The following is an 8,388-nucleotide window of genomic DNA, read 5'->3' on the forward strand; positions in this document are numbered from 1 at the left end:
CACAGGTGGTCAAGAAGTTTAAATATATTTTTTAAAGTATTAGACAGCTTTCCTGACAGGTTACTAAACTGTCCTTGACATTTTTTTGTCAAAGCAGGCTGTAGAATTTTAGCCAAACCTTAATTATTTATGTTTCTTTTTCTTTTCTTTTCTCATGGAATTTCCTGCCCAGGCTGGCTTCAAAATGCAATCCTCAGATTTCAGCCAACAAAGCAGGTAGGATTTCAGATGTGAGCCATGATTGAAAATTATTTAATTGGCTCCTGACTTCTTTCACCTTCCTTTGATTTCATTGTTGCTTTTACTGTTTTTTTCTTTTCCTTTTTTTCCCCCACCCCCGCTAAAATTTCAGGTCTTCTGGCTTGTTGTTAGAGCCTAGACACTCACACTCAGTTTGTGTTTTTACTTTTTATTTGTTTGGGTTATTAGGATGAAGCTAGAAGACTTTACATCTTAAGCCATAGATCAATCGCTGGCTTTAGGTTTTCGAATTCTTGTGTGAGGGTTTGAATTTTGGGCCCAGTCACTGTCCATGAGTATTTTTTTTCTGTCCAAGCAAGCAAGATGTACAATAAAAGGCAAAATTCAAGTTCCAATTGTTATTTTTTTAGTGCTGATACTTAGGGCTTCAGATCAAGACCTGGTGACTCTCCTAGAAGATTATTCTTAAATTATTATTTTTTAAATTCAAGACTAACATGCCCAACTACCTGAGCCACAACTCAACTTCTGCTTTTTCTGGTTTTTAATAGATAAGAGTCCCATGACAAACCAAGAGTACTAAATAGTATCCTAAAATCTGTGGACTGTAGTTCCAAGCTATCCTGGGTAGGAAAATACATGAAATTCTTATCTCCATGATCTGGCAAGGAAGGTACATAACACTCCTATTTCCAATGAATCACACAGAGGCAGAAAGTAGTAGAGCCCTAATCATGAACAAAACACCCACAGTTTAAGCCCATCACTTGCAGGGACACACTGAAACAACTCTCATGGACTCTCCTGCCCAGGCTGACTTTGCACCATAGTCCTCTGATGTCAGTGAGATTAGCGAGTAGGATAGAGGCATGAACCATGTTTTCAATAGTCTCAGTTTTCTCTTTTAATTTATTGTTGTTTCTTTTTTCTCTTTGTTTTTTATTGAGGTTTTCTAGGTTTCTGATAAGGATTGGCCATTCTCCCTGCGGTGTTTTGCTCTACTTTGCTTTATTTTGCTAACGAGTAGCAGGTTCAAATTGGGAGCCACAGCTCAACAACAGGCTTCCTGGATTCCTGGATACATACCTACCTTCCTTCCTTCCTTCCTTCCTTCCTTCCTTCCTTCCTTCCTTCCTTCCTTCCTCCCTCCAGACCTCCCTCCCTCTTTCCCTTTCTTCATTCCTTTCATTTTCTGGTTGTTTACAGGGGAAAGAGTCTTGTGAATATGGGGACATACTCGGCTCTGAAATCTGAGGATTGTGGTTTGTAGCCAGCCTGGGCAGGAAAGTCCATGAGACTCTTTGCTTCAATTAACCACCAAGAGACAAGAAGTAGAATTCTAGCCACGAGCAAAACACAGCAAGTTCCATCCCACAAGTGCCACTCACTAAAACAAGTCTCATGGACTTTCCTGCCCAGGCTGGTTTTCAATCTCGAAACTCAGAATTTACCAGGCAGGATTACAGGTGTGATCCTTGATGTAAATTTCTTCAATTGGCTCTTCTCTTCTTTAAAAAAATTTCTTTTCTTAACATTTTGAAGCTCTGTCACCTTGGCCACAGGTCATCCACTGGCTTTGAGATTTTTTTGTTCTGGTGCAAGGGTTTGAACTCTGGGCCTGCTCACTGTCCATGAATTGCTTTAAAAAAATTTTTTTTTTTCTTAAAGCTAGCATGGAGTATACTTAAGGGCAAAACTTGATTTTTGACTTTTTTTGTTTTAAATTCAAAACTAGCATGCTCTACTACATAAACTATAACTCAGCTTCTGCTTTTTCATTATTTTGATGATTCAGGAGATGAGTGCCCTGAATAGACAAAAGGGCACTACATTGAGCCTTGGAATCTGAGGGCTATGGTTCTAAGTCAGCCTGGACAGGAATGTCCATGAGAATCTTATCTCCAACAAACCAACCAGAAGCAAGAAGTAGAAAGCAGTAGTGTCCTAATCCAAAAAAACAAAACAACAACAACAACAAACTTCCCCTAATTTAAGCCCATCACTTTCAGACACACACTAAAAAACTCTCATGGATTTTCCTGGCAAGGCTGGCTTTTAATCACAATCCTGTGATTTTTTTGACCTGAGCAACTCTAGAATACAGACATGAATGATATTTTTAGTTATCACTTTGGTATCTTCTCTTTCCTTTTATTTCATTTTTGTTCCTTTTTTCTTTATCATTTTTTTACATCCTGAAACTGGTTGGTAGGATTGGCCACTCTGAGATTGGTTGCTTTGCTTTTTTCCATTCAGGTATGCAGGATTATCACCTGGAGTGAAAGCTTTCTTCCTTTCTTTTCTTTTCTTTCTTACATTCTTGCTTTATCTCTTTCTTTGCTTCTTTCTGTTTTCTTCTCACATTTCTCTTTCCTTGTCTTTTTTTGTTTCTCTTCTTTCTTTCTCTATCTCTCTTTCTTTTTGGTAGATTATGGGAGAAAGAGTCTCACGTGAACATGGGAGCATTACACAGGCTCTGACATCTGAGGATTGTGGTATGAAGCCAGTCTAGGCAGGAATGTCCATGAGACTTTTACCTGAAATTATCTGGCAAGAGACAAGAAGTAGTAGATCTCTAGCCATGAGCCAAACACAGAAAACCAAAGCCCACCACTGCCAGTCATTTAAACAAGTCTCATGGACTTTCCTGCCAATCCAGCTCTGAAACACAATCCTCAGATTTCTGCAACCTCAGCAAGTCCTAGGTGTGTGACATAATTTGAAAATTTTTAATTGGCTCCTCTCTGCTTTCCCCTTTTTTTCATCTAGTTTTTTTCTTTTTTTTTTAGTTCACTATTTGTTTATATAATTTCTTTGTAGTTGTTCAGTTTGATTATTTCAAGACCTCTAGTTTCTTGTTGGGGAGTAAACACTCTCCCTGAAAATTTTTTTTGGTTAAATTTTGTCTCCACATTTAGAGGCTCTGCTACTTAGGTAACAGGGCAACTACTGGCTTGTTTACCTCCCTCCCCCATTGAGGCGCTTAAACTTAGGGTCTGGCCTTCCCTACGATCCCACCATACCACTCCTGGGCATTTATCCTGAACATCATAGCCCATGATATGATAAGGACACCTGCTCAGCTATGTTCATCTCTGTACTATTCACAATAGCCAAGTGATGGAAACAACCCAGATGCCCTACTGCAGATAAATGGATACATAAAATGTGAGATACACATACACATACACACACGCATGCACACACACACACACACATATATATATATATACACAAATATATATATATATATACACACACACACACACAATGGAATTCTACATATGGAATTCTACATAGCCAACAGACAAAATAATGGCATTTGCAGGGAAGTGAATGAATCTAGAGTGAATCATGTTGAGTGAGACAAGTCAAGACCAAAGGAACAAATGGTGCATGGTATCCTTAATATGTGGCTATTAGATCCTAACAGTAGAAGAAACAATAAATTAAAAAGGAGGAGATATTAAAGAGAAAACAGAAGCCCGAAAGCATGGTTCATGCCTCTATCCTACTTGCTAATCTCACTGACTTCAGAAGACTGTGGTGCAAAGTCAGCCTGGGCAGAAGAGTCCATGAGAGTTGTTTCAATGTGTGCCTGCAAGTGATGGGCTTAAACTGTGGGTGTTTTGTTCATGATTAGGGCTCTACTACTTTCTGCCTCTGTGTGATTCATTGAAATAGGAGTGTCATGGACTTTCCTTGCCAGGTTGACTTAGAACCATGATCCTCAGATTTCAAGCCTCTGTGTTAGTGCCCTTGTGTAACCAGGGCACTCTTATTAACTATGAACCACAAAATAGGGGCGAGGGGCAGAATGTGAACTGTGGCTCATGTTGTAGAGTAAACCTTGAAGTTAAAACAAACATACAAAAACTCTCTGAAGTCCAGTTTTGGCTCTAATGGTACTCTCTACTGACTTTGAGGAAAATAATTTTGGAGGGCATTGACCAGGCTCTGACTGTTATACTTGAGTAAAAAGCTCCAGAATAGGGGCCAGGAGTTTGGCCTAGTGGTAAGAGTGCTTGCCTAGCATGCATGAAGACCGAGGTTTGATTCCTTGGTACCATATACATAGATAAAGCTGGAAGTGCTATTGTGGCTCAAGTGGCAGAGTACTAGCCTTGAGAAAAGCCCAAGGACAGTGCTCATGCCCTGAATTCAAGCCCCAAAACTAGCAAAATAAAGCTCCAGAATAGCACGGAACCTAAGTTCAAGCACCACAACAGGTAAACAACAAAGCCAATAATTGGCTTCCAAATGGTAAACTAGAAAATAAATGACAGTGAGTGACTAGCTCCAAACAAAAAACTAGAGAACCTGAAATAATCATAATGAGCAACTAAAGAAATAAAAAAGGTGAAAGAAGACAAGAGTCAAAGATGTTTATCTCATGGCTCTTATCTATAATACTACATGCTTTGATTGCTGAAATCTGACGATCGTGGTTCAAAGCCAGCCTGGGCAGGAAAGTCCATGAAAATTATTTTAGTGTGTTCCTGCCAGTGGTAAGCTACAACTTGTGGTATTTTGTTCATGATGATGGCCCTACTATTTACTGCCTCTGTGTAGTTCATTGCAAAGGAGTCTCATGGACTTTCCTGGCCAGGCTGTCTAAGTCCCATATAGAAATCATCCAGGCCATGCAGCATTCACAGATGGCCCGCAGCCCATGATTGAGGTCAGTGGGAAAAAATACACCATTCTCACATCCTGATTGCCACTGGTGGCATGCCCTCACATCCTGATGAGAACCACATTCCTGGTGCCAGCCTGAGAATAACCAGTGATGGTTTTTTTTTCAGCTAGAGAGCTGCCTAGCCGCAGTGTCATCGTGCGTGCAGGCTACATTGCTGTGGAGATAGCTGGCATCCTGTCTGTCTCGGGCTCTAAGACATCACTCATGATACGGCACGATACGATCCTTAGAAATTTTGATTTGCAGATCAGTTCCAACTGCACGGAAGAGCTGCAGAATGCTGGTGTGGAGGTCTTGAAGTACTCACAGGTCAAGGAAGTTAAAAAAGCCTCCATCAGGCTTGGAATTCTGCATGGTTACTGCAGCTCCTGGTAGAAAACCCACCTTAACCACAATTCCACAGGTGGACTGCCTTCTCTGGGCCATTGGGCAGAATCCAAATTCCAGGAGCCTGAATTTAGATAAACTGGGAATTAAAGCTGATGAGAAAGGTCATACCATCATAGATGAATTCCAGAATACCAATGTCAAAGGTATCTATGCAGTTGGAGACGTCTGTGGAAAAGCTCTTCTTACTCCAGTTGCAAAAGCTGCTGGCCGAAAACTTGCCCATAGAGTTTTTGAATGCAAAGAAGATTCTAAATTGAACTATGACAACATCCCTACTGTGGTCTTCAGCCACCCTCCTATTGGGACAGTGGGACTCACAGAAGATGAAGCTGTTCATAAATACGGAAAAGACAATGTGAAAATCTACTCAACCACCTTTACCCCAATGTACCATGCAGTGACCACAAGGAAAACAAAATGTGTGATGAAAATGGTTTGTGCTAACGAAGAAGAAAAGATGGTTGGGATCCATATGCAGGGAATCGGGTGTGAGGAGATGCTGCAGGGCTTTGCTGTGGGCAGTAAAAATGGGTGCAACAAAGGCTGACTTTGACAACACAGTGGCCATTCACCCTACCTCTTCAGAAGAACTGGTCACACTCCGTTGAGAACCCAGAGACTAAATGGCTGGCAGCTGGACCAGTAGACTTCTGAGATGAGCCAAATGATCTTTACTTCTTGTACACTTTTGTATATTCCTTTATTTCAATCCAGATCTTCTGACACTGGAAATTTTTTTTATTTTATTGTTAGCTTATATGTGACAGTAATTCGATTTATGTGACAGTAATAAATATTTTAAAGTTTTATTAGCTCCATGCTACTTTTTTTCCTTCTTTTAGCCTCATCCCACATTTAAAATTGTATGAAGTACAATGAAGTTAATGTATGTATTTGGATGATTGCATCTTGCTACTCTTTTTAGACCATGTTTCCTGATCGGGCAAGGCTGGTTTCAAACTCTCAATCCTCCTATCGTGACTTCCCTCCACCCTGCCTCCACATGGGGGCTTAAACTCAGAGCCTTGTCCTCAATTGGCTCACTTACTCAGATGGTATTCTACTACTTGAGCCATGACTCCAGTCCTGGTTTTTGGTGATGAATTGGAGATAGCGTCTCAAGGATTTTATGCCTTAGCTGAATTGAATGTTGATCCTCCAGGTCTCAGCCCCCTGTAACTAGGACTACAGGAGTGATCCACTGTTGCCTGTCTATGTCCTGCTGTCTTGAGTACTAGAATTACAGTCATACATCTACACTCCCAGCCCGGCCTGCTAATTTTTCAAGCTGAAAACGACTGAAGCTACTGATACATAAATATGCAACACACAGTCTTTGTTTTTTTTGTTGTATTTTTGAAAGCAGCACTGTGCTCTGCATATTGTAAAGTTGTTTCAAAGATGTGACCTTTCTCTAATAGTCCAGTTATATTCTTTCTTTTGTTTTCAATGACTTTAATGATCGTTATTTTTAAGCTATTTTTTATATTTATCTTTATTTTCTGACCACAAATAAATACCTTCTGCATCAGATATTTTCCCAACATTCTTACAAACCCTAAGAATGAAAAAAAAATCCTATGTATCTTTTAGCTTCAGAGAGAATATTTGCACTTCAACAGGGAACACAGAATGGAACAACTACTGCATTTCTCTACAGTGATTCAGAACAGACTTGAACTTATGAAACAATTCATAATTTCACGAAAACTCTTCTACCTGAATCATATGCGTAACTTGCTTCTTTAGAACAAATTACAAAAGTACTGTATTAAACTTAGTTCCACCAAGGCCGTGTAAGAGAGACAAATACATTTTCAGGCTTCATTCTCTATTGTTACTATTTTAGGATTCCTTAGTTTATGTCATTATGGAGTTAAAAATGTGCATAACCATTTCCTTTTATGAAAAATATTAAGGTAGAAAATGCTCTTCAAAAATATGAGACCAAAAGAATAATGTCTGTTATAGCTTTTTATTTTAAAAAAAAAGAGGCTAAAAAAACCCCTAAGTTTATGGATGGGTATAACCTTCAAATCACCTTCAGAAAGCATGCCAAAGTAAATCTAATACAAAGTGAAATACTTTGCTTAGTGTGGAAATGAAGCCATTGTTTCTTTTAACCATGAGAACATTTCCCTTTAATAAAGTGATTGTTTAAATTCCCTGCAATATTTTGCAGGACCTATACTGAACAATGAATAGCTCAGATGAGACAGACTTCACAATTTTAACTGTAAGCACTAGATAGAGCCTAAGTAATTGGCTGTTATTTTTTTTTTGCAGGCAATGCTCCATTACTTCTGTACTCTGGTGGAAGCATACCAATTTTTGAGCTAGTTTAGATACAAAGCAAAACAGGCTAATTGTGAAATTAGACATGTGTTTCCTTGTAAATGTCTCTCTGCAGAGTCGTCTCACTGCCAAAACCCAAAAGAGAAGTCACAACTGAATCCTGCCCATAACTACGTGCTTTCATTGCAGAATGCGCAACAAGACACTGCTACGGGGTTCTATATGTTTTAATAAAAGCAGAAAGTCATACACAACCGAGACACAAATGCTGCATAGTTAGCATGTAACATGCAAACTGCGCTCCCCTGCTCAGCTCCAGCTCCAAATCCACCACTGTTCAGAGCCAGGAAGCTTGCCTTCTCTTTATTTGCCCAGGTGAAGCAGACAACCCTGGTTTTTGCAATATTCACAAGTCATCTCTTCTCTCGCTGTGTGTCTGTCCATCTTCCTAACCCCAGCCTGCAATGCCACACTTACACAGTCACAAACTAAAGCTCCCCGGACTAACCCCTTCTTTCTAAAAATGCTGCTTTGAGGGGCCAAGAGAGCTCACACCAGAAAGAAAAAGAAAGAAAGAAAGAAAGAAAGAAAGGAAGGAAGGAAGGAAGGAAGGAAGGAAGGAAGGAAAAAAGGAAGGAAGGAAGGAAGGGAGGGAACTACAGCCCGTTTGAAATGAAAATGACCAACGTGGATTCAAGGAATCTGTTTGGCAACTTTTTAATTCTAGTGAATTCAGACGCCCTATCAATCGCTTCAGTTAATAAGTACTAAACTGAAAGAGGAGGAAGCAACTGTTCTCACAC

General features: G+C 39.8%; 1 protein-coding gene and 1 pseudogene across 2 annotated transcripts in view; one reads left to right on the plus strand and one right to left on the minus strand.

The window, feature by feature from the left end:
- The window catches only part of LOC150044704 (ral guanine nucleotide dissociation stimulator-like), a 66,152-nt gene that overhangs the window by 32,602 nt on the left and 25,162 nt on the right, over positions 1 to 8,388 (minus strand). The window lies entirely within an intron of this gene.
- Positions 1,427 to 5,898, plus strand: LOC150044705 (glutathione reductase, mitochondrial-like; annotated as a pseudogene).

The sequence above is a fragment of the Megascapheus bottae genome, chromosome 29, assembly GCF_031878675.1.
Source record: "Megascapheus bottae isolate mThoBot1 chromosome 29, mThoBot2.hap1, whole genome shotgun sequence".
Classification (NCBI taxonomy): Eukaryota; Metazoa; Chordata; class Mammalia; order Rodentia; family Geomyidae; genus Megascapheus; species Megascapheus bottae.